General features: G+C 43.9%; 1 protein-coding gene across 4 annotated transcripts in view; it reads left to right on the top strand.

The window, feature by feature from the left end:
* The window catches only part of COL16A1 (collagen type XVI alpha 1 chain), a 345470-nt gene that overhangs the window by 145093 nt on the left and 173234 nt on the right, over positions 1-27143 (top strand). The window lies entirely within an intron of this gene.

Raw genomic sequence — 27143 nt, 5'->3', positions numbered from 1 at the left:
AGAGACAGTGTCAGAGAGGGGTTTCCCATCCACAGAGGCGATCACCAACGGTTTCTCTAGTGGGAGGACAGGCACCTGGTACTTATCCACCGTGGCCTGCTGGATGAAGTTGCCTGCTGCTCCGGAATCGAGATACGCCTCTGCCGTGAACCGGGTCTCTTCAGTAGTGACTTGTATAGTCCAGGTAACGGAGTCTGAGAGAGTCCCAGCACCTAGGGTGGCCTCTCCTACCAAGCCTAGGCGTTGGAGTTTCCCGGCTTCTCGGGACAAGAGCGTAGCAGGTGGGTGCCACCACCGCAGTAGAAGCAGAGACCCTTTGCTAGTCGTTCGGCTCGGCGTTGTTCCGACTGCTTCAGGCGGTCAATCTGCATGGGCTCGGAGGTAGACACGCCAGGTGACGCCAACTGGGGAGCGATGGACTTCCGTGGTGGGGAGGAGTGCCGTATCGGACGCCTCTCGCGAGACACTTCCTTGGATCGTTCCTGAAAGCGAAGATCCACTCGAGTCGCTAGGACAATCAGGGCATCCAAGGTGGAAGGCACGTCACGTCCAGCCAGCTCATCTTTAATACGGCCCGAGAGTCCTTCCCAGAAGGCGGCGGTTAGTGCCTCATTGTTCCACCCGAGTTCCGAAGCCAAGGTGCGAAAACGGATGGCATATTGGCCCACCGTCAGAGTCCCCTGACGTAGCCGGAGGAGGGATGTGGCAGACGCGGAGGCGCGTACGGGCTCGTCAAAGGTGCTACGAAATGCCTGCAGGAACTCCTGGATGTCGGTGGTTACCGGATCCTCCTTCTCCCACAAGGGGTTCATCCAGGCCAGTGCCTCTCCCTCTAGATGGGACATCATGAACGCGACCTTGGCTTGGTCGGAGGCAAACAAGTGCGGCAGCAGCTTGAAATGGAGAGAGCATTGATTGATGAATCCCCTGCAGGTCTTGGGATCTCCGGCGTACCGGGGTGGTGAGGCCAAACGAAGTCTGGAAGCATCCGAGGAGGCTGCCACGGGAGCCGTGGTCGTGGATTGTACAGTGGAAGCTCGAGATGTTGATGATGTGACCGACGCTTGTAGCGTGTTCAGGCGGGCATCCACAGAAGACATGAAGTTCAGCATGCGGGTCTGGGTCTCACGCTGGCGTGTGAGTTCCTCCTGCAAGGCCGCTAGTGCTTCGGCGGGATCCATGGCCTGTTCTAGCTGTAACGTCCGGGTGGTGGAAGCACTGGACCGTACACCGATGTCCCCTGAGAAGGCAGCCAAGCTGGTCACCCCGCCAGAGGGTCTTGATGCACGGCAGCCGGAGCACTATAGGTAGCTGGACAGTCCGTAGAGAAGCAGGAAAGGTGGATGATGCTGAACCCACGGAGTTCTGGACGGTAGTCCGGGTGACGAGGCTCAGGGTCCGAGGCCGGGTGATAGGGTCAGGCGGGATCCGGAACCTGCTGAGCGATGGAACGGGTCACCGAGCGGAGCCAGAGACTGGAGACTGGCGGAGCTGCAGAGGTGGTGGGGCATCCGCCGAAGTCACCGTCAGGGTCCAGGGATGGAGTTGGTTCGGAGCAACTGGCGTGGCAGGACAGGCTCTACGAGACAGGACAGGGTTAATACACGGCAAAGCACAGAGCAAAGCAATACGGGGACCTGAACACTAGCTTGCTAAACACGTAGAACAGGCCCCGCCCACCAGGAAAGAGAAACCTTATATACCCTGTACCTGTCTATGCAATATCCTGTTTCTGGGTGCTGGCCCTTTAAGAAAGGGTCAATGACCGCGCGCGCGCCCTAATGCGCATGCGCGAGGCCCGTGTGCCAGAAGCCAGTCCAGGAAGCGGTGAGGAGGAAGCAGGAGCGCCCGGCTGGGAGTCCATTGTCACAGAGGAGCGCCGGGAGCGGGGAGCCGGACGCATGGAGGCTGCAGGCGGGGAAGAGGAGACCGGGACCGGAGTGGTAAGTAGGGAACGCCGCCGGGGAGCGGGGAGCGGGCCACGGGAACCGGAGGACGGAGCCAGGGGACCGGGAAGCGTGACACCTCCACACTGTAATTCTGATGGTACATGCCCTCAACATGGTCCTCTTCGCTCCATACTGGTCCTCCTCTTACCACTTTCACATTACGCTGTGTCATTCCTATACTGCCAAGTCTCTCTATACCGTGCCCTCTCCACACAATAGAACTTCTCAACATACTATACCCTCACTCTCCCTCAATGCTGCCCAATCTCCATACTGCCCCAATTACTACCCAGTCTCTGTACTGTGCCACACACACTTTCTCCCCCATATTACCTCCTCACACTATTCTCCTCAGTACTGTCTCCTCACACATTTCACCCCTACCATACTGCCTCCTCACAGGAAACCCGTCATGCTCTCCATACTGTTTTCTCACTCACCATTTCCTCCCCCACCCATTTCCTCCTGCACCCCATACACTGTTTTTCCACCCATTCCCCCATGCCACCCTATACTGTTCCTTACCCATTCCCATCCCCTATCATACTGTCTCCTCAAACATCTCCTACATTCCACCAAGCCCACCAATACTGCCCTCTCACAAAATTCCTCCTTACAATAATTCTTTGGTTTCTTAAGCTCCATTGGAGTACTTGCCATGCCAAAGTTATCTTGCCTGTGCGGTGCCGGAAAGTGACTGCAGGAGAGTGACCAGCTGACTTGATCACACCGCTGATGTTGCCCTGAACTATATTGCTGAACTAAAAGTATGTTCAAGTATGTTTAAAGTTTGCTTAACAACATTTTGACAAGACTGTAAAATATTGGGAGACTATAGCCTGGTTAGATGAGACCAAAATTGAACTCTTTGAATGTGATATACACACCATGTTTGGAAGCCAAAAGCAGTGCATATAACCACAAAAACACTATACCAACAGTGATGTTTGAAGGTGGGAACATCACGATGTGGGCTGTTTCTGAGCATTCGGTGCCCAATGGTTTTATGCATCATGGGATGTTTCTTGTGTGGCACCTTGGTAATGAGACACCTTTATATAGGCCATCAGTTGAACCAGCTGATATTATTTTTCACTAAATGACAGGATTGCTTTCTAATTACAGATAGGTGTCATGACTTTCCATTGCTTTTTGCACCTCCTTCTTCTAGTGTACAATACGTTTTCCATGTATCATATCTCCTTATTACACATCACAAAATGTATGGACATCTATGGTTTTATTCCTTTGCCTGTGTAGATTAGATGGGTTGTTACTGATAGCTGGCGCAAAATTAATATCAATAGCACCTTCAGAAAAACATTTACTTAGAAAATTTGTGGTATGTTCAATACTTATTTCACCCGCTGCATATGTGTATGTACAATCCATCTCCAAGAAAAGAGAAACAGCAACATTAAGTTCATCAATAGCAATCTTTTGGCCAAGAAAATTGATAAACTGCATCATGTGAGTGCCATGACAGTTGGAAAAATATGAAATGAAATCCTCCCATCCAATTAAAAGCCAAGAGGTAGACGTCCAGGGAAAATATCAGTCAATAAGTTGGCTCATCACAAGGTCTATCAGTTATGGAGTGACAAACACGGCAGTGGAGGTGGCTTGTATGCGTTGTAATAATTTCATCACATACATTCATGCAGGCACCGTGCAATGCAAATTACACAAGTCTTTAATAATGGCCCAAAAAAAGATGAAGAAAACCTTGACTTCAATATTATCATAAGAAGCGTTGGCTTGAGTTTGCAGAAAAGTGTACAGTAGAAAATTAGAAATGGATGATTTGGAGTTATGAGACAGAAGTCAATAAAGACTAGACTTTGATGGGTGGAAATGGGTCTGGAAGGAATAAGGGAAAAAGTGGCTAACAGATCGAGAAATTGAAGGAACTGTTGAGTTCGGTGGAGGAAGTCTGATGATATGGAGGTGTTTCACAGCCAAAGATGTTGGATACTTGACCAGGATCGATAGTGGCCTCAATGCTGAGCTATATGTGAGTACCCTGCAAAACAAATTACTTTGTACTCTAGAGTACTATGCGTATGAATAGGACGACATAGTGTTCCCTCAGGATAACCACCCAAAGAATGTGTTGAAATTGGTAAAGAAATTGTAGAATGAATGAAGTAGATGTGCTGGATTGGCCCCCCCAGTCCCCAGACCTCAACCCAATCGAACACTGGTGGGTAGAGTTGAAGAAAAAACTGTATACATACCCCAAGTTAGTCGCCCACTATGCACCAATATTTGAAACGTGTAGTAGAGATCAGATTTCAGCCAAAACATGCTTGAATCTGTTAGAGAGCATGCTCACAAGGATACAGGCAATGTTGAAACCCAAAGGTGGATTTACAAAATTCTAACAAAATAATACAATTTAAAATAGATGTTCTGGTCATTTCAAGAGCTCTGACAGATATCTTGTAACTGTGATGAACCATGCCTGTATATGTCAAACACATGACTAGACTCCATAACATTTTATTCATTGTTTTTTTTTCATCATATGTAATCCCTTTGTAGCAAGTATTCAAGACTAAACATCCTTACATAAATCCAAAGGCATTAAACTACCATTATTCAGGTACTTAATAGGTTAATAGTAGTTATTTGAAGAGGATTTTTAAAATATTTTTTATCCATAGCTAGCAATATCTCATCATCAACATAGCTACTAGTCTCAGTCCGGAAGTATCAATACATTGTTCTCACTTTGTCCTCGGTGTGTCTGTGTTTGATGTGTGTTTAGCAGTCCTTTTATTAACAACCTGACAACATCGCATAGAGATACGTTATATTACTCTGCCAAGCAAAACTATGTGATCACTGAGGAACACTGCTAAAAAATTTGCAGATTGCATAGGCCAACAATGAATGCACCGCTCCTGCACTGCTGGTGTTTTTTATCTCAATTTTGGGGATTATTGACGTAAGTGTAATGCATGTAGGTACCTACTCACCAGGAGCTGTCGTCACCTGTTTTCAGCCACGCTCTGGTACTACGTTATTGCAGTTGTGAACAGTCAAATTGCACAGCGATCGATGGGTGAAGTGTAGGTCACCTTTTCCATCCGCTTCTATGGAAATTCAGAATGAGGTTTCATAGCCCCGTTCTGAGTCCCATAGACTTGTATTGAATAAAATGATTATTGGAACACACACTGATCCGACAAGTTAGAAAAGCCGATAAATGGTTATGGACTGGTGCTGACAACAGATGAAGAAGACGACTGGTGAGTATGTAAGTACATATATTACACTTACATACAGTATGTAATGTGATCCGTAACAAAGAGATTGAAAAAATAAAACACTCCTCTAAAACAGAGCTTGTAATATTTTGGCAATATTTAGCTGAGCAATGTTTAGTAGTTGGTAGTAACAGATCAGTCTGGACGTGAAACTGCAAATGCAGCTCTGGTGATGCATATGAAAGAAGATAATCTTCTGCCATGTGAATACACTACATACTGTACAGAATGTGATCCGTAACAAAGAGATTGAAAAAAAAACCCACTACAACAGAGCTTGTAATATCTTGGCAATTCTTATCTGAGCAATGTTTTTGAGCTAGTAGTGACAGATCAGTAATGTGAAACTGCAAATGCTGCTCTGTTGATGCATTTGAAAGAAGATAATCTTCTGCCATATGAATATACAGAGCAGCATTTGGAATTTTACATCACTGATTTGTTAGCAACAGACAACAAACACAGCTGAACTCTGCACTGCCTATTAATTACAAGCTCTATGGTGGAGGAGTACAGAGGAGTTGAGTTGTGAGGGAAACAAGCTAACAATTTTGTAATACTACACAGACAGGTTGTCTGATGTAGATGGCAGAAGATAAAATCAGGTATTCAAATTACTCTACAGGAGCAGAGAGTGCATGGAGACATAAAATGTAATCTAAAGGTATAATACAGTTTTGTCAATGCTGTAGGCAGAGCAGATTTATGCTGGAAGGAATCCAGCTGAGGCCTCTGACACACATCCGTGCTGCCGGTACCTGTTTGCCATTTTTTGCACGTACCGGCGGCACGGAGACATGTTCCGCAATGCTACCCTATTGTAGCAGGCACACACATGTAAAACCACACGGAACGTGTGTCCGTGTGCGTTTGTACGTGTGTGCGTTTTTCTACATGCTGACATGTCCACGTTTTCTCCGTCAGCACGGGTGTCACACGGCCCGCACCCGTACCACATGGGTGTAGTGTGGATGCGGTCCCGTGTGACACGTGCCGGAGAAAACACACGTGTCAGTGAAAAAAACCCAAAACATTTACTCACCTTCTCCAGCCCTCCTGTCTCTGCCGCTGCTGCCACTTGCTGCCGACCGCCGCTCATTATGATCATTTAATATTCACTTCACTGCGGCCGGCAGCAGCAGCAGCAGCGGGGAGACGGCAGGGCTGGAGACCGAAGATCAGCACCACGACAGCAGCACGGACCACGTGAGTATGCAAATTACTGGCTCTACGTGTGCTATCGCGGATAGCACACGTAGAACACACGTGGACCGCACGTATCCAAGACACGTACTTACAACACGCAACACACAGGGGAAATACGTGTCTCTTTAATGGAAGTGTGTTTCATGCCTGAAAGATACTGCACTTTGAATGATCAATCAGGAGCAATGAAACTAAAGCAGCAAGGTTCTAATGGCAACTCGAGGAAAAGACATCCTTGATAAGTGCAAATGAGGGCAGATTTAAAATTGAGTTATATGGTACAAATTAATTTAGTGTACATTATTAGATATTGTGATTTCGTGAATATCCCTTTAAAGCAAAGGGAGGCTAAAATTGGGTGTAGGATGTTGACATGTGCCAAAATTAGGGGTATTGAGAAACACCTGCATTGTAGGACCGGTTTCCTGGTAAGCTTTGGAGTGACAGTGTAGTTTGCATGGCATAATAATATGGAGCTAATAACCTTGTTTAAAGAGATGGTTAGAGTTGAGCGGATTGTCAATAATCCGAGTCCGGCGGATACGTTGCGGGTTGTCAAAGAAAGAGAGAGAGAGAGAGAGAGAGATCGTGCAGCCGGATTCCCGGGTCCAACTCGCATCCGGATCGGACGCTGAAACGGCTAGGATCCGGACTTTTACAGTTCGGGCCTGCTCAACACTAGAGATGGTGTATTCCAACTGAGCATATTTGGATTTGGTTGGAAAAAAGAAGGATTTAAGCCCAAAGCAAGTCAGGGCTTAGTTTAGATGTATATTATATTTCCCAATGAGAAACCAATGTACTTGAACAATACTGTAGTTTTTAATATTTAAAGCAAAACTTTGATTGGAGTGGGAACTTTGAAGAATTAACAGTGGCTGGAGAGACGAGGTCATCTTGTCCTTTGCTGAAGTTTCAAAGTTTTATTCATAATTTTTAATTTTAATGTTGAAAGAAGACATTGTGTTCATTGTGTTCAACCTATAACCATATTGCTCAATAGGAAGGTAAAAATCCTGAGTCATGATATGTGATCATATTCAGATGTTAATTGCCCCATATTAAGGAAAAAAATTACTTCTTAATTGCATTCTTACTAGTTTCTTGGATGCACGTCCTATCGCAGAGTCTAGTACTTATCAACTGTAAAGAGGGTGTTACGCGCAGCGATATCACTAGCGATATCGCTGGTGAAAGCACCCGCCCCGGTCATTTGTGTGTCACAGGCAAATCACTGCCCGTGGCGCACAATATCGTTAAGAGCCGTCACACGGACGTACCTGCCTAGCGACGTCGCTGTGGCCGGCGAACCGCCTCTTTACTAAGGGGGCGGTTCGTGCGGCGTCACAGCGGCGTCACTAAGCGGCCGCCCAATAGATGCGGAGGGGCGGAGATGAGCGGGATGTAACATCCAGCCCCACCTCCTTCCTTCCGCATTGCCGGCGGCCGCAGGAAAGCTGCAGTTCGTCATTCCCGAGGTGTCACACGTAGCGATGTGTGCTGCCTCAGGAACGACGAACAACCTACGTGCTCAACAATCATCGATTTTTTAAAAAGGAACGATGTGTCAACGATGGACGATAAGGGGAGTATTTTCCATCGTTAATGGTCGTTCCTTGCTGTCACACACAACAACGTCGCTAACGATGCCGGATGTGCATCACGGAATCCGTGACCCCGGCGATATATCGCTAGATACGTCGCTGCGTGTGACGGGGCCTTTATACACTCCTCAACACTGCAATTGCAGCACCATGAAGGAAAAGTCATAGAATTCTGAAAGTCACTGCATAGAAAGACATGTTAATGATCTGCAGCATCTCCAGACTTTTCTCCCATCAAGCACATCTGGGATGGCGGTCAATTGCAAAGGAAGATGCCAGAAGCGGATTTTGATGAATTGCATGCCTAATCCAAGTGCATTCAATGTGGCAGAACATTCTTCAGATAACCATCAGTAACCTCAGTGACAGCATGCCAAACTTGTGAATTTCTTTGCATAGAGTGCATACTTGATACAGGAAAAATTGAAATGTTTTGGATATATTTCCATGATTCCCATCATTTCATGACTTTTCCATCTTGGTCTTGCAATGTCACAGTTAGCGAATATACATGAATCAACAAAGGCATACAGGCCCACTTAAAGGGACTCAACAGAGAATGACTGGACAAACTAAGTACAAGTGCTTCCCACTTGCTTCTTTTGCATCTATCTCTGTCATTCTATTGCTCTATGAAGCCAAAGTTGTCAATCAAATAAGAGGGGGGTGGAGATAGAGGGAAAAAAGTAGGTGGGAAGGTGTACTTAAATGTTTAACCATGTCATGATCCAGTGAGCGCCTCTACTTGGATTATACACTCATTCTGTGTTGACGAGTCTCATTAACCTATTCATTCAGTTGTACATTCAGCAACAGAAGTGAGATTAAAATCCAAAAGCTTTATATACAATATATTTTGCAATGGTAGCTGATACTGCCAACAATATTTTTAAATATGTTTTGAATAAAGCAATGAATTTTAATCTCACTTTTGGTGTTGGATATACAACTCTTGGAGCCACTCCGGCCTTGAATTTTCACCCAGCTATCTGTGCACTTTCCAGAATTCTCTCAGTTGTTGGAATAGGAGGACTTTTTGTTACTCATGAGCTGACTGCTTCTAGTTTCTTTATATTTGTATTAGCCTTTTCAATGTTTAAATGGAACCTGACAGCAAAAAGAATTCCAAAAACTGTATTTACCGGCAACCATAGTGGTCTTCCAGATAAATACTGTTGTAAAAATGTGCAAATATCTAATTGAAAGTCCAGCCATAGTGAGAAAATAAAGTTATACTCTCTTCCAGTTATCGGGGTTGTGATAAGTTAATGAACAGTCACTGCTCACTACACAGTGATTGGGCTGAAATCATGCCCCTGTTCTATGTAAAGTGTTTGTGCAATGTCGGATATCAGTCAACGTGCAGGGGAGTGATTATAACAAGCTCACTGTATAATGAGGGCTAACGGTTCATTTGTACTCCGATAACTGGAAACCAGCAGCTGCAGGGAGAATAAAACTTCATTTTCTCCTGCTTCTAATTAGACACCTACACATCTATAAATTGGTATTTAACTCCAGTTACCATTTTGGTGGTAGCTAAAAAGCGTTGTTTGTTTTTTTTACAGGTTCCCATTAAGTTACAACACCACTTTGTATCTATATGAAATCATTTAAATTTTGACCTTTTTAAAACTATTAGTAATTACAACAATCTGCACCCCTATTTTTGCAGTCATGTTTGCACTTAGGGGTACTTTGCACACTACGACATCGCAAGCCGATGCTGCGATGCCGAGTGCGATAGTCCCCGCACCTGTCGCAGCAGCGATATGTGGTGATAGCTGGTGTAGCGAAAATTATCGCTACACCAGCTTCACATGCACTCACCTTGCCCTGCGACGTCACTGTAGCCGGCGACCCGCCTCCTTATTAAGGGGGTGGGCCGTGCGGCGTCATAGCGACGTCACACGGCAGGCGGCCAATAGAAGTGGAGGGGCGGAGATGAGCGGGACGTAAACATCCCGCCCACCTCCTTCCTTCCGCATAGCCGACAGGAGCCGCTGTGAAGCAGGTAGGAGATGTTCCTCGCTCCTGCGACTTCACACACAGCGATGTGTGCTGCCGCAGGAACGAGGAACAACAGGACCATCGCAGCAAGGTAATTATGGTTTTCGCCGATGCTACACCGATGATACGATTACGACGCTTTTGCGCTCGTTAATCGTATCATCTAGGCTTTACACACTACGATGTCGAGAGCGACGCAGGAAGTGCGTCACTTTCGACATTACCCCACCGACATCGCACCTGCGATGTCGTAGTGTGCAAAGTACCCCTTAGTCTGGTCTGCGATTGACTTCTTTGGGGCTCCCTCACACAAGCATATACTGTACATCGGATTAGTGCTATTCAAAGTTTTATTGGATAGCACTAGGACTAATCTTATTCTACGGAGCAGTGTCAATCAGCACTTTTCTTTCTCATGCCAATTCGGAGTGTTAAAAAAAAATACAACATGCTGCAATTGTCAGCACAGGTAGGATGGCATGCACCTATTCTAGTCTATTGGTGTGTGAAAATCATCGGACTGCACTTGAATGACATCCAAAAGCAGTCCAATTTCCACAAAGAATGGAGAAGTTTGAGAAATTTTGTTCTCTATCTTCTGAGAGTGAGATCCAATCCTCTCACACTAAGCTGAGACTCAGATCAAAGTTGGATCAGAGTTTGATCGGAGTGTCGTTACTATAATCGATCCAATTCTTTTGCATGAGAGAATCAATGCTTTTGTGACCCCAGCCTTAAGGCCACTTTACACACAGAGATAAATCTTTGGCAGATCTGTGGTTGCAGTGAAATCATGGACATATTGTTTCATTTGTACACAGCCACAAACCTGGTACTGATTGTCCACAATTTCACTGCAACCACAGATCTGCCACAGATTTATCTCTGTATGTAAAGTGGCCTTTTGTCTATGTTCCCACAGTGAGCTTTTGGTGAGTTTCTGATGTTTCAAAATTTCTGCACCCTTTTTTCACTAAAGCGGGCTTTACACGCTGCGACATCGCTAATGCGGAGTCGTTGGGGTCACGGAATTTGTGACGCACATCCGGCCGCATTAGCGATGCCGTTGCGTGTGACACCGATAAGCAATTTTGCATCGTTGCAAAAACGTGCAAAATTGCTAATCGGCGACATGGGGGTCCATTCTTAAAAATCGTTACTGCAGCAGTAACGAAGTTGTTCCTCGTTCCTGCGGCAGCACACATCGCTGCGTGTGACGCCGCAGGAACGAGGAAGCTCCCCTTACCTGCCTCCCGGCCGCTATGAGGAAGGAAGGAGGTGGGCGGGATGTTACGTCCCGCTCAGCTCCGCCCCTCCGCTGCTATTGGGCGGCGGTTCAGTGACGCTTCAGTGACGTCGCTGTGACACCGCACGGACCACGGACATCGCCCGTCACAGCGACGTCGCCGGACAGGTAAGTATGTGTGACGGCTATTGTGCGGCACGGGCAGCGATTTGCCCGTGTCGCGCAACAGATGGGGGCGGGTACCCACACTAGCGATATCGGGACCGATATCGCAGTGTGTAAAGTAGCCTTTAATATGTAAGTTTGGTTACTGCATTGATGGGCGAACGTGCTTGGTATTCAATCGAGCATTACCATGCTCAGGTACTCTCTGAGCTCGGCCGAGTATCGCAGGTGCTCAGATATTTCATCCATGAAACAACAACCACAATGCCCAGGCTTGCTTCACTGCATGATGTGTGCAGGCACCCCAGAGAGAGCCGTTCGCAGTCTCAGAATGACTCTCCCTGGGGAGAGAACAATATTCTCGGACATAGTGTGACCAAAAACAACCAAAACCCTGCCCTCCTGCCAGAAATGATCTGTATGGTTGGCTGTATGTGGGCGGAGACCCGAACGGGACAATTATTGACTTTCTCGCGTCGAGCTCATCCGAAAGTCTCACCAGCTCGAATCAAATAATGAGCATTTGAGCATTTTAGTGCTCGCTCATCACTAGTTACTGCTTTGATTACGTTTTTGTCTGCATTTTTTTACATGCCCTTTTATAGCATTTTTGACTGTTTTTTGTATCTTGTTGATGTGTTATGTTTTAAACAAAGTTGCTTTGTTTTTGGATCTTCCAGGTATTTGGCTTTGACAAAACTTTATTGATATACTTATGTTCGGATTACATGTGTTTTTGATGTGTTTCCATTGCATTTTTTTACCTGTGTATTTTCCTGATGAAATGGAAGTCTATGGGAAAAAGCGGCAGATACAGTAACACTCAGTTGTACCTGCATGAGAAATTGAAATATTGAAAATTCGAAACACACAACATAGGTCAGTTTACACTGAGTAAAAAAAAAAAGAAACACAATGGGTAGATTTCTATAAATCCCATCCACTTTGATGGAACTGTAAGATGCTGCGGTTTTGACACAGCAAAAATACTCAGCACCAAAAACTCACTAAAAACTTATCATGGGAATGTAGCCTTAAAGGGGTGGTTCATTACTCTGCAATGGCGGCCACATCCCTGTAAAACTGGAAGATTTTTTTCAAATACCTTGTACAGCCAATTCTGCCTCTAAGCGGTGCTATTGAGGTCCGCTCATCCCCATTAAGTGACCCCCGGGCTCCGTGACTTCTGAGATCCGGTGATGTCACATCAGCTTCCAGTTGACCTGACATCACCAAGGCGGGCCCCAGTCTCCCTAAATAAACGGGGCTGCGGGTGGTGTTTCACTGCTCAGCACAGCACAGTGTCACAGCGCAGCATGTCATGCGGGCTCCCTTCACTGCAGAGTGCCGCAAGCAGGAGCAATGCTGGGCTGTGACGAGCAGTAAAACTCCACCCATAGCTCATTCACTCGGGGAGACTGGGAGACATCTAACCAGATGTTAGAGGTCCCGGAGCCCGAGGACGTCACTTTATGAGGATGAGCATACCGCAATAGCACCGCTCAGAGGTAGATTTAGCTGAACAAGGTATTTAGAAAAAGCCTCCCCTATCAGTTTTACAGAGATGTGGTCATTATTGCAGAGTAGTGAACCACCTCTTTAAATTAAAATTCATATTACAGAATCAGGAGCAGAGCAGCCACAGGAAACTTGAAATTCCTCACAAAGCTTTATGTGTCTTTTCAGTACATTGCCATTCCTAAAGGGAGCAATCCTGAAAATAACACATTGTTAGAAAAGTGTCCCCCAATGTAGAGATGTAGTTTCACTGAAGATGAACCTACAGATGGAGTTTTAATTGCCAGTTGAGAATGTAATAAACATAATACTCTCATTTGTGCTGATTATTTTGCTTTTTTCTTTTTATGCTTTGTTGTTACAGTTCACTGAAAACTAATTAACAAAATTTGTCTCTGAGAATTTTATGTTGTTCACATTGATATGCAACCTGAGGCACTGCAAGCAAGGGGCTCTACTTTTTATAAAATAGTTGTGATCCATCGGGTGCATTTATACATGCTGATTTGTGGCATTACAGATTGTCGATTGGCTACACATGTTTGCCGATTAGCTAACCTCAGGCCTCAGCACCAATATTCGATTTTACATTTTGCTTATGGCCGAGCTTCAGAAGAGTAGCAAGATGGAAGGGACTTATTAGTTCTCTGCAATCAAGTCGTGATGCACGGGAGTCGGCTGTCAGTCAGTGCCGGGGTGTGATAACAACCACCGATCACTATGTACTTAAGTGTGATTAAAGCTGAGACTGCACAAGGCAGTGAGGCTCTCATTGGGGAGGCCGCATGACTTCAGAACACTATTAACCTCTAGATTGACTTCATATCTGCAGGTTAATAGCTTTTCTTTACATGACAGGTGCATAAGTGCACTGTAGCCAATATATACAGTGAATGTTAGAACACTGCAATTAATGAGCACATGAATTGTAAAACACCTTGGCCAAGGTTGGATGGCTGACGCACAGTCTATGTATATATTCTTTACAGTAGCGATCACAGCTCAGCTTCGGCAGCAGCTATCTTGGCTATATAAAATAGGTGTCATCTACTGCATGCGGAGGCAGCGCACATCCTGAGCCGGTTCCTAGCATGCAAACCCCAGTGCTAACGTACAGATACATCAGTTTGCACTAAGGTATAAATAACCAGTTTAGACAAAGATGATTGCACTTCCTATGTCATTGGCAGCCTGTTTATAGTGGCAAATAATCGGGAAATGAGTGTGTCACAATAATCAGCCAAGAGAATTTACTCTACGAGATCACAATAGGGGATCTATGTGTCAAACTGCCAGAGGTATTATTACCTGGATCGCCCTGAACAAGGTGTCATCAAATTAGCAACTACAACAAAGTCCATGTAATCTTCATGGACCTGTTTAGTGTTGGTCTCTATCACTGATTTTGATACTTAAATACAGATTTCTTCCAGAGATTCTATCAAATATTTCAGTTTTTCATTCCATCTTAAACGTTTTCCTAGTATTTTTACCTTTGATCCATATTTCTTCTTCACACTGCAAAGAAAGGCCACGTGTGTGTAATATACTGTGTGGCATTCTTTACTGTATGAAGAATGAGCATGGAAGCAATATGAAAATGTAAGGGAGGGTGAAAGAGCGATGATATAAAAGCGAGGGATTTATGTGGCTTCCAAAACGCAAATCTCAAAAACCATTAGTGGTGGGAGGGTTGGATGGGAATCTACCACTCACGGCTCCAACTTTGTGCTGACAGAGCAGGATTCATTTGTCTGGAGGGTTTGAGAACACAGTTTAATAGTCTGGCCAAGGAAAAGGAAAAAAATGAACGGGATGGGAAGATTGAATTATTCCTGGCAACACTGACCCAACAGACATAAAACACAATAAAATGATGTTGGCTCCGGTGTATAGTATTACAGGAGATATCAGTGAAGATGCATATTGTAATAAAAAGCCATTAGCCCTAACCTTAATCCTGAATGCTGCTAGTCAAGTTTGACCAACCATAGCACAAGGACTATCCAGTCTACTTGTTGGCATTTGATTACTTCGGAACATATGTGCCTAGAATAGAGCAACATGATTGAAAAATGTCCCCGTTTGTCTTTCCTGCCCGGACGCCAGTAAGAATGGAAACCAGAGAGCTGCAGAGTAATCTGTGCATGACTGTGCTCTTCCTCCCCCTACTCATACCAGACCGCATGAGCTGTATTTTACCGCACTGACAAGTTTTACCCAGACATTTTACACATCGCCTTAAGTTAGTTTGCTAGGTTAATGTTCCATGGGACCCAAAGGATTGCTGGATAATTACATATTTGCTTGGTCAATAAGTGAATGTATTAAGAATTATGTTTTAAATGTCAAATTTGTTACTTAGTTGCAAGTTCTATAAAAGTCGAAACATTTCAGTATTTTTACAAGCTAATTGCTATAATTTTATTCCAGATCTGTTCCTTTAAACACATGTAGCCAGTAACGCCTTTAAAAATTGCAGCAAAATTGAAGCTGTCAGTAAAAGAAATGTAATTTCCTGAGTTTAATAGGTACAACAATGCCAAGGAAAAGCTTGATTTAAAGTAGCTGCAGTATAGAACTACTTGCTTAAATTCAGGGACAGACAAAAATGCATTGTACTATATAAAGAACGATATACTGAGTCATCAAAAATGTGTCCAAGACTTTAAAATTGATGGCCTTAGGATAGGTCATCAATGTCTGATTGGTGTAGGTGCTACACTCGGTGCCCCAGCTGTTCAGCAGTTCTCGGTACCGGTGGCAGCCGTACTACTCGTTGCGGAGCTGCACAGCTCCATCAACTATATAGTGGCGACACTGGGTATTGAATATCCGCCCCTTATTCAAATCAATAGGGAATTGTGCTATGCAGCTCCATAACTGAATAGTTTCAGCTGCCTAAAGTATAGGGCACAGCTGATCAGCAGGGGTGCCAGGTGTCACACCTCCACCAATCAAACATTGATGATCTATCCTTAAGATAGATCACCAATGTTAAAGTTCGGGAAAACCCCTTTAGTTGCATTTGTTGCAAAAAATCATTACGCCTCTTATACAAACTATGCTATAATATTTTTGAGTTGTTCGGTACCGTAATATGGCACCAATAAACTTCTGCGATACTGCTACATATCCATATGTGTTCGATTTCATATCTGAACATTTCTGAGTTTCAAAGGAAAGGGTAGTGATTAAATTATGTGCTGCTGCTAAAATAAATCCTGGAATCAGACGGATGAAGAATCATTTGTAGTTTTTTCTCATTGTATTTCAAGGTCGTACCGACCACTTCTTCAGGTGAAACACAATTATAATTGATTATTATGGTTCTCCTAAAGAGGAAGTCGGTATGACCTGGAAAAGCATTGAAAATAAGCTACAATTGATTCTTCAACCATCTAATTCCTAGATTTACTCCACCAGCAGGGCAACATTTATCTACTATTCAGTCTTTAGAAGCGTAATGGAAAAAACACATGACACTAAAATTCAGGTTTTTTATGTGTTAAAGATGTGCGAAGATAGATGTAATAGATAGATAGATAGATAGATAGATAGACACTTAAGGCCCTGTCACACACAGAGATAAATCTGCGGCAGATCTGTGGTTGCAGTGAAATTGTGGACAATCAGTGCCAGGTTTGTGGCTGTGTACAAATGGCACAATATGTCCATGATTTCACTGCAACCACAGATCTGCCAAAGATTTATCTCTGTGTCTGATGGGGCCTTTAGACTTTACGGCTAATAGCCAAATAAATAAATGAAAAAAATGATATGGGGTGGCCCCATTTTTGAGAACCAGCAAAGTTAAGGCAGACAACTGCAGGCTGATATTAATTATCAGGCTTGGAATGCCCATGGTTATTGGGCCTTTCCCAGCCTACAAATACCAGCCTACAGCTGCTCCAAAAGTGGTACTTCACATTAGAGGAATTAGCGCTTCGCCTTGACTGTTCCCAGTTGCCCTGGTGCATTGACAATCAGGGTAATAGTTTATGGGATTGATGTCAGCTGTGTAGTGGCAGCTTTTATGAAGCCCTGGTGTACTGTAGAGGCGTCTAGCAGGCATCCCAAATTACTAATTCAGTAATCAAAAAAAAAGACACACATGAAAAAAAATAAAGAGAAATAAGACAAGACGCTTACCTTCAGTCAAAAGAAAAAAGAAATCCCAGCTGGGCCGACTTAGTCCAGGGATTCCAACGAACAAAACTTATGGACCATAGTTCTTACACTCCACAGACTTTGCTTACAGGCAATCCCAGGTAACTGCGTGAGATTCAGTGCCTCTGATGAGCGTTGACATCAGTAACGTCACCACTGTTCACGGTTGACAGGTCACTAGGTCACTCTGAGTCAAACTGCATGTCTGAAGGGTGGTGACATCAGTAACGTTACTGCTCATCAGAGACGCCATGCCAGGTTTCCTGCAGCGTAGCGGGACCCATAGTGACCTGGTGACCCGGCGATGCTGGACAGCAGAAATGTTACCAATGTCACCGCTCATCAGAGGCACCGAGTCTCATGCAGCGCAGCATGACCCGGAATTGCCTGCAAGCAAAGTCTATTGAGTGTTAGAAGGATGCACCATAGACTTCTGTCATTGCAAACAAAATGCATCAGCAATGCTCTATCATCTGGATAATGCGCTATTGTACTCTTTTGCCATTCCTCAGTTTTTTTCACAAAGTTTCTGGGTTGGACTTTACAGCAATATTTCAGATTAAAAAATGTGAATCCATATCAACCCATGAGAAAAAAAATCCCCATGATAGTGGTATTGTCTGCGAGGACCATTTCTGTAATATGGTGTTGCACAGAGGCAGCATACAGTATGAGTCAATAAAAACTTACCATGTGCTGGAGGCCTTAAAGGGAATCTGTCAGCAGGTTTTTGCTATGTAAGCTCAAGCCATCATGATGCATACGTTAACACAGAAAGTTCAGGCATGCCTGCTTTGTCACAGTCCATTCTTTTGTTTAGTTGCTATGTTTGTTTAAGCAGCAGAACTCTTATCATTACAGAGCTAGAATTATGTAGGCACATTGGACACGCTCCCTGCTGTGATTGACACCTCAATGTCAATGTACAATCTCTATTGAGAGCCTGGTGTGGGCAGGACAGCTCTCTCAGCTCTGCTAGATGGTTAAATCTAAAAATTCTCATTGTGTCAGAACAGCTGCAGCCAGTATTCTAAGTGATACATCGTTGGAGTTAGGATATCTTTGCATCATGCTGCTCTCAGATGAGGTAGCAAAAACCTGTTGACAAATTACCTTTAATCAGAAAAAGAAACAAGCAAAACTGAACTTCAGCTAACTGTAGGGAAAGCTGGGAATAATTTAGCCTTATTTGCGTCACTGTTAAAATGTATTGGAACGGTAGCCATAATTCATGATATTATTTTTTTTTTTGAAAGCCCTATTTAGACATCCATATATAATATTTGCCTAGTCACATCAGCAAATTGCAGACAAGAATGAATATGTGTGCAGCTTCATGAGCTCTTCCGCATAGCAGACAAACGCAGGAGCTGCGGAGTGCTGATATGCACTTGTCTGGTCCAAAAAATGTAAAAGTGCATACCACTGGTATGGAAAAAGATGCTAGGCACACCAGTTACTATCGGATCAGTGCTGTCAGTTGAATATACGGACAAAACACTGCCAAAATTACAGCTGTCTGGGCCCTGTCTAAGTCACTTTTCTGTCTTGTTTTTCTTTTCCCCAAATTCATCGAAATAGAGCATGTTTGATGAATATTCGCTTAAATTTAAAGATGCTTTTTCTATTTCTTTTTTTGCTTGTTTTGTCTTTTTTTTTAGATCAAAACGTTGTAGAATCCTTTAAAAGGTCTTCAACTGTGCAGAGAAAAAAAACATAAAAAAAAGATAGTATGCCAGGGAAGCAGTAGAGTATAATTGCACTAACATATATGCAGATACAAGTGATGAATTAGAGGTGTGACACCCCTGGACTATCAGGTCGTCACAGGGTATTGCACAATTTGCCCTTCTGTGCAGTATCCATCTCCTTCTTGGTTTAGGGTCCCTAACCACATGGTGTTACCTACATCAGTTAATCAAATCCTAGGTACACTCTGCACCACACCCACCAAACACACCAGTGAACGGCTTGAGTGGAATAGAGTCGCCCACCTGGGGGGTTGGAGAGGGGAGGTCTGGAGTGTCAGAAGTGGAAAGAGCTTGGGAAGTGAGAGAGAGAGGAGGTCAGGAGCAGGGCTCCTGGGAAGTAATCTAGGTGGCAGACGGTGGTCTGGGCCTAGAGGATCTGGACTCCCAGTCGCAGGGGATCGGGGCAAGGGGCACAGAACTGTCGAGGAGGACAGTCGGCAGCCTTGCACCATCACCGGGCCGGGACCAAGGCACGACGGGGTACGTGGACTGTAGGTCAGGGAGTAGCTTCAGGCGACCTGACAATTTACCCGAGGAGAACGGAGTCTTCAAGAGCCGTTCCCACCCGCTCCAAAATTGGGGTACTAGCGGAACGAGGGGGATAGGACTTTCCACTCAAAACGGTCCAGAAAATCCCAAGCGTGAACCCTGAGAGCAAGCTGATATCTATCTAATATTATACGTCCTGGTCTTTCCACCTAAAGAGTCTTTGAATGTAATAACTGTATTATTTTTCATTCTCTTTTGGAACATGGTTGAATTTGTAAAGCATTGGACTTCTGTCCGTCTAAGTTGTTTTCTTCAATTCACCGCCATTAATTGCTGCGGGAAGTAAGAAGACACGTGGATCCCTGTCATGCTTAACACTAGAACGAAGAATAGAAGATTTTGTATTTTAAATACTAAAATTCGTCTGTTCTTTTGATGTGGTGATCTTTTTTAAAGCTCAATTATATATAGAGAAGAATGTGACACTTTCAGCACAGGGAGATAATTAATATGTTATATAATAACTCTATAATTGTTCATTTGGTTCCTTTTTGGCTGGATAATAGGTTGCAGAATCAACCCACATACAGCGTTCTCCTCTAAGACGCCTGACATATGAATAGAGTTCTTGCTCTTTTCTTGTCGCTATCAGATTTTGTATAATGAATTTTTTATTTGCCTGCAATTATAGTTGTAGAAAACCATGGAGTAATTCAGAGCCCTACAGCTTAAGGGGTAACAGAGAATACATGTGCGGCTATAGACTTTTAAAGGCAATGTATCACCTAATTTTTTCTTAATTGAAACCAGAAAATGATACAGCCTTTTTTCTATGACATTTTATTTTCTGATTGTAGATGTTAACAAATGTATTTTCAGTATGTGAATTTGTCTAAGCTTGCAAATACAGCATTGACGGTTATGCTTTACAGTAGCCACAGGCCATAGGAATCTATAATGTGTAGGTAATTCATTGACTTCTATGGGTGAGTGTTGTGAGCATGCCCAATGACCTGTGCAGAGGTCACTGCGCACCAATAAGGAGTAATCTGTATAGGCCTCAGTGGAACCTAGACAGATCACTAGTGTGCACTTTGCTAGGTCATACTGAAGGCTGCCCTGCCTACTATAATCAAAGGGGGCACCATCACATTTTTGGGTCATTTGTATGGTTCTATTATTGATTGGAGAAGACATGATGCGTGGTATTGATTTATGTAGAACTGTGTATGCCATGTTGATATACAGGTTGTAAAGTTTATATTGTTAATATAGTCAAATGGCACAATGTGTCACACTATTAAGTTTAGATGGCAGTATATGGTGTTATTTAATTCATAGGCACAGCAAAAAGTCACTATTATATTTAGGGACAACAATCTGCCCCACAATTATATTTCGAAGACACAATTTGAGACACTATGAAGCACTGGAGGACACAGACTGAAGAGGAACCCTGTGTAAGAACAATATTGGGCTCATCTTAATGTACAATTCCTCCTGCTTTGGTGGTAGAAATGGGCCCTCTGACGTCTTGGGCCAATGTGAGGCTGCACAGGTTGCACCATATATATGTCCGCCCCTGATATGAGGATTTTGTCTTGGCACAGAGATTTAGGGTGTTCTGCCAAAGCAGGATTAGAGACATCTGTGAAAAACTCTGGAGAGAGCAGTTGTGGTCTGTAGAAATCAACATAATGATCTGGGCCAGATGAAGAAAAACGGAAGTTTAATGACTAATATGAGAGGAGACATCACTAGACACTCTAATGAACGGGAACCTGTTACTCTGGTTTACCCATATAAACTATTGCCACCACCTTGGCAGACATGAAAGGCCATGTGCACATGGTGAATATTTGGTGAGATTTTTACCTCAGTATTTGTAAGACCACGTGCACATGTGACGCCCTGGACTAGCCAGGTAGTCACAGACATAACACACACACACCCCCTTCCCTGGATAGTTCACACCAGTCAGACAAAAACCCTTGTTGCCTCCCTCCAGGGTCTGATGTCCACACCAGGTGGGGCGGAGCCAGGCAGTTGGCCCCACCCACTGAGGAGTTCACAGGCCTGGAGGCGGGAAAAGAGACAGATTAAGTTTGGAGGTGAAAGTGAGAGGACAGAACCTGATAGTGTCTGGGTTGGAGCCCAGGCACTGTCAGCAAGGTTGGCAGACGGTAGTGGCCGTCTGCAGGAGTTAGTGGACCTTTGCGAAACCATAGGACCGGGGTCGGGCGGTGGTCCGACGGTACCGAACCGGGGAGCGGAGTGAAGCTAAGCACAAAGGCAGGGCCATCGGACCCCGACTAGGCTTGGAGCCGCCGACAACGGTCAAATCCGAAAGTGACCGGAACCCCAGGGGTTTCCTAACACTCAAGACCCGACAGAAGGCAACAGTCCACATCGTGAGGATACACAGCCACCGCCACAGGCTAGAGATCCAAGGGCCAGCGCCTGCGGGCAAAATGGGTTCCTTCGGTACCTATACACCGGGGAGTGGACTACCGTTGGGAAACCATCGGAGTCAACACATTCCACACAGGTGCAGGGAAAGACAGCCACCATCAACCTGTCCGGGGAGAGCAAAGACACTGCAGCCGGCTGCGGGACCCGTCCATCCAGCCATTTGGTTTACCAGAGACTCTGTGAATTTGTGCCTGAGTGAGTACCACAGTGCCATCCGGCACCGCGCCGCGCTGCCCCTGCAACCCTGCACCCCAGCCACCCCGTTCCACAACCGGGCCCCGGGATCACCAACCCCTACCCACGGAGGGGACAACATCCTAGCTGCTCCCTACTATTGCTCCCGGGATCCCCGTCACCAGCAGCGGTGGTGCCCATCATCACCACGACCCGTGGGTGGTGTCACGAACTATCTCCCAAAACAAACCACCCCCTTTTCACTCGTGGGCGAGGAGCGCTGCTCGAGTCCCTGGGTCCGGCCCACCGCTCGAGCCACCGAGCAGCAGCAGCCGCGGACCCGAGCGTAGCGAGCGCGGCCCCTCCGCCGGCGACACACACGTTAAGTATTTGATGAGATTTTGACCTCAAAATTTTTAAGCCATAACCAGATGTAGGTAATAAATACAGAAGTGGTGCCCGTGATTCTATTATACTTTTCCTCTGGTTGTTCCACTCCTGTTTTTGTCTGACAAAGACTCAGGTAAAAAAACTCACCAACCAAATAGTCAACATGTGGACGTGATCTTAAGATCTTTAAAAAGAAATGTTTTTAACACTGACACTGAGATCCCTCAAATTTTCCTTTGTCCAACACATACAGTATGAACTGAACTGTTTACCAGCTGCTTTATGTACCTTACCCATTTACAGGTGCCATTGTAATGAGAAAATAATGTTATTTTCTTTCACTTGTCATTGGGTTTAATGTTATGAATGTTATGGTTAATCTGTGTATTTTCTCCATGGAAATATATGGGTGTTATTAAATTATAAAATCTGTTTTACCTATAAATTTAATTTTATGTGGTTTTAGACAACTATCCACATGTACACTTAGTAGGCTGCACAGTAAAAAATGTGCCTATATTCATTGCACATTATAAAGCTGTTAAATTAGAAAGCGGTAACAGTTATCTGAGTTGTTGCAGAACAGGAGTGGCAGAAATTTTTTAGCATGAGGGCTTCTTCTTGTGGAGCTTCATTTAGTTAATCGCACATCAAAGAAGCACTCATATGAAATTATTTATGTACTGATTCTGGCTATATGTGCCATATAGTGTCCATGTGTTTTATATACTCCCCTACCGTCACCTTTTCCGGTATCCAGTGCCGTTCTTCACCTCTTCTTAGGGACGTCTCCATTCGTCAGACTATCCGGCCCAATCTTTTGGGAAGAATACACCACTATTTTCTCCATATTCAAGAAGATTTGTCATATTATGCTAATCAGATTCTGGTCAGAGTTTATTCAGAGTTTGAACAGCGTGATCCATTTTTCTCGGAGGTAGACAATAAAAAATGTTTCTCTGCTTTCTCCATTCAATCAGTTAGTGAAAGTTGGACCACACTCAGATGTCCTCCAAGTGCATATAAAAAACAAAGTCCACAGCACCTTGGACAAAAAACAGACTGCCTGTGCAAAAAGACACAATCAGAAGTTCTGGGACGCATGTCCATAATCAATGGATTACTTGATGTAAACATACCAAAAAGGAAGGGTGACAGCGTCCCACCAGGTGAAAATTCAATCCATGTTTATTCCATCAGATGTGGTAAAACAGCAATGTTTCGACAGATTTGGTCTTTATCAAGCATTATGCCTGATAAAGACTAAATCGGTTGAAACGTTGCTGTTTTACCACATCTGATGGAATAAACATGAATTGAATTTTCACCCACTGGGACGCTGTCACCCTTCTTTTTTTGTCATCCAAGTGCAGTCCAATGTTTTCCACGAACCCATTTTATTGCTAATTTTGATCCAACACCCAGATCAAAATTGGGAGTCACCACTTTTTTCTTTGGACCATTCGGCCTGAGGGAAAAGGAATCGGACATGTGCATAGCCTCACAGAATAACATTGATATGAGTGCTATCAGTCAAAACCATAGATAGCACTCACCCAATTTAAACGATTGTGTGCACAAGTCCTATGCATGAGCTGGAAGTCTGTTTACGGATGTAAGCCCATGTAGGCTCTTTCTGATGCTCCATAGACTTACATTGTAAAAGTCGCTTCCAGTCAAACAGAGCACAGTGAGACTCTGAAGAGCAGTGACATCACTGAGAAGAAGAGCAGAATGGCGCTGGATGCTAGAGAAGACAGTGACATTATACAACATGCACATATACACAGGTTTAGTAACTAAAAAACTTTATGGGAGGTTTTCTTTAAATGCTGCTACAATTGTGTGTGCCCCTATTTCAGAGTCCCTAACCTTCCCCATGGTACCCACAATTACTTATCTCCCTTACTACACAGCCATAATTTCTTCATACATTGTCTGACCATGCGCAACCCACATAAGTGGTTAAAGGCCCCGTTACACGCATAGATTTATTTTTACTCGCCCCCATCGTTTGTGCGTCATGGGCAATTTGTTGCTCGTGTCGCACAAAGTCGGTCACCCCTGTCACACGTACTTACCTCCTGAACGACCTCGCTGTGGGCAGCGAACATCCTCTTCCTGAAGGGAGAGGGACATTCGGCGTCACAGCGACGTCACACAGCAGCCGCCCAATAGAAGCGGAGGGGCGGGGAGATGAGCGGGACGTAACATCACGCCCACCTGCTTCCTTCCTTATTGCTGGCGGGACGCAGGTAAGCTGTGTTCGTCATTCCCGAGGTGTCACACGGAGCGATGTGTGCTGTCTCAGAAACGACGAACAACCTGCATCCAGGAATGTGACCGATATTTTGAAAATGAACGATGTGTCAACGAGCAACGATAAGGTGAGTATTTTTGCTCGTTAACAGTGGCTCGTAGCTGTCACACGCTACGATATGTCACACAATGCCGGATGTGCGTCACGGAATCCGTGACCCCGACGACATATCGCCCAATATATCGTAGGTAGCGTGTAATGGGACCTTAAGACTCACAACTTGTGATGAGTTTTTCTGTTTCCTATTTTGAAATCTACAGATAATTTGTAATCTACTAGTTTACATTATATTTTGTTTTTCTAAATTTTTGTTACGAAACAAATGTAGAACAGAATTAAGTTCCCCAAGCAGAGTGTCATTAGTATATGTGGAATTTTGTGGTTTCTTGCATGTTTTAGACATGCACAACTTCACAAACTTCTTTCAAGTTTGTTTCTCTAACTGATCTTGCTTGTTTATAAAGCAGAATTCCTTGGCGACTTCATGATATATCAGATGGTAACAAAGTGAGTTCAGGAAAACTAAAGAAGGTGAATTAAGAATTGAAAACATCACCAATTTTCCTACTAAGTATACTTCTAAAGGTGCCATAGACATGAATTTAACATGAATAAGTAACCAGATGACAGTAAAAACCAAATCCAATCCACACAGGCAAATAAATCAAAATATAGATGTCCACAAATTAAGTGATGTGTAGTAATGAGAAATGACACATAGAAAAAGTATTAAACACTTTTATTGAAATTGATTTAATACTTCAAACAAAAGCCTTTGTTGCTGATGATCGCTTCAAGATGTCTCCTGTATGGGAAACTAGTTGCATGCATTGCTCAGCTGTATTTTTGGCCCATCCTTCCTCACAAAAACTAGTCAAATCCTGAAGGTTCCCTGCGTTTTCTATTGGATTCAGGTCAGGTGATTGACTGGGCCATTTTAGCAGCTTTATTTTCTTTCTCTGAAACCAATTTAGAGTTTCCTTGACTGTATGTGTGGGATCAATGTCTTGCTGAAATGTCCATCCTCATTTCATCTTCATCATCCTGCTAAATGGCAGCAGATTTTAACAAGAATGTCTCAGTACATGTGTCCATTCATCCTTACTTCAATTATATGAAGTTTTCCAGTGATTTATGCTCAAAAACAGCTCCACATCATGATGTTCCATCCCCATGCTTCACTGATGGTATAGTGTTGTTTTGGGGTAATATGCAGTATGGTGTGTTTTATAGCATCAAAAGGTTCAATTTTGGTGTCATCCGGCCAGTCTATATTCTCCAAGTATTTCACAGGCTTGTCTAAATGTTGTTGAGAAAACTTTGATCGCATTTGAACATGATTTTAGTTCAGCAATGGAATCTTGCATGGTGAGCGTGCATACTGGCCATGGAGGTTGAGTGCATTACTTACTGTTTCCTTTGGAACAATTGTACATGCTGCTTTCAAGTCTTTCTGTAGCTCTCCACGGGTTGTTCTTGGCTCTTGGACAACACTTCTGATAATTCTTTGCTCTGTTCTTTCTGAAATCTTGAAGGTGGGAACACTTTATGGTGAAATTGTGTTCTTTCCACTTCCATATTATGGCCCCAACAGTGCTCACTGGACCCTTCAGTAATTTAGAAACTCTTCTTTAACCAATTTCTTCAGTATCTTTTGCAACAATAAGGTTACAAAGGTCTTGAGACAGCTCATTGGTTTTACCCATCAAGAGATGTTTCTTATGTGACACCTTGGTAATGAAACATCTTTTTATAGGCCATCAATTGAACCAGAAGATATTAGTTTTCACTAAGTCACAAGATTGCTTTCTAATTACTGATAAATTTTATGTGGTGTCATAACTTTCCATGGCTTTTTGTACCTCTCTTTCATCATGTATTCAACACTTTTCTATGCGTTATTTCTCATTATTACACATAACTTAATTTATGGACATCTATGGTTTGATTTCTTTCCTGTGTGGATTGGATGGGTTGTTACCAACATCTGGAGAGAAATTCATGTCAATAACACCTTTAGAAATAATTTTACTTAGAAAAGTGGTGATATGTTCAATACTTACTTCACTCACTATATATTCAGGCATCAGCATGATCCACAGTGGAGCAATAACTGCATTTCCCAACATATTTTCAGTCAAAACAATATTAATAATCATTATTATTGTTTATATTTATTTGCGTGTTTGTGTGAATTTTTGTACAATACAAAAAAAAACCTTTAATTCTCTATGATAATCTGAGGGCAATGAGAGAAGTAGGAAAAGCTGTTAGCCAGTACATGACCGTGTGTATGCAAATTATAACACATGATGAATGCTCAAGCTGGTAATTGAGGGAAACTCTGACAGTTGGAAAATTGCACACTGTCAGGATTCGGCAATCTGCAATAATATAGAGTGACTGC

This window comes from Anomaloglossus baeobatrachus, chromosome 2 (genome assembly GCF_048569485.1).
Source record: "Anomaloglossus baeobatrachus isolate aAnoBae1 chromosome 2, aAnoBae1.hap1, whole genome shotgun sequence".
Taxonomy (NCBI): Eukaryota; Metazoa; Chordata; class Amphibia; order Anura; family Aromobatidae; genus Anomaloglossus; species Anomaloglossus baeobatrachus.
Note: the sequence above shows the minus strand (reverse complement) of the source record. Positions and strands in the feature narration are given on the sequence as shown.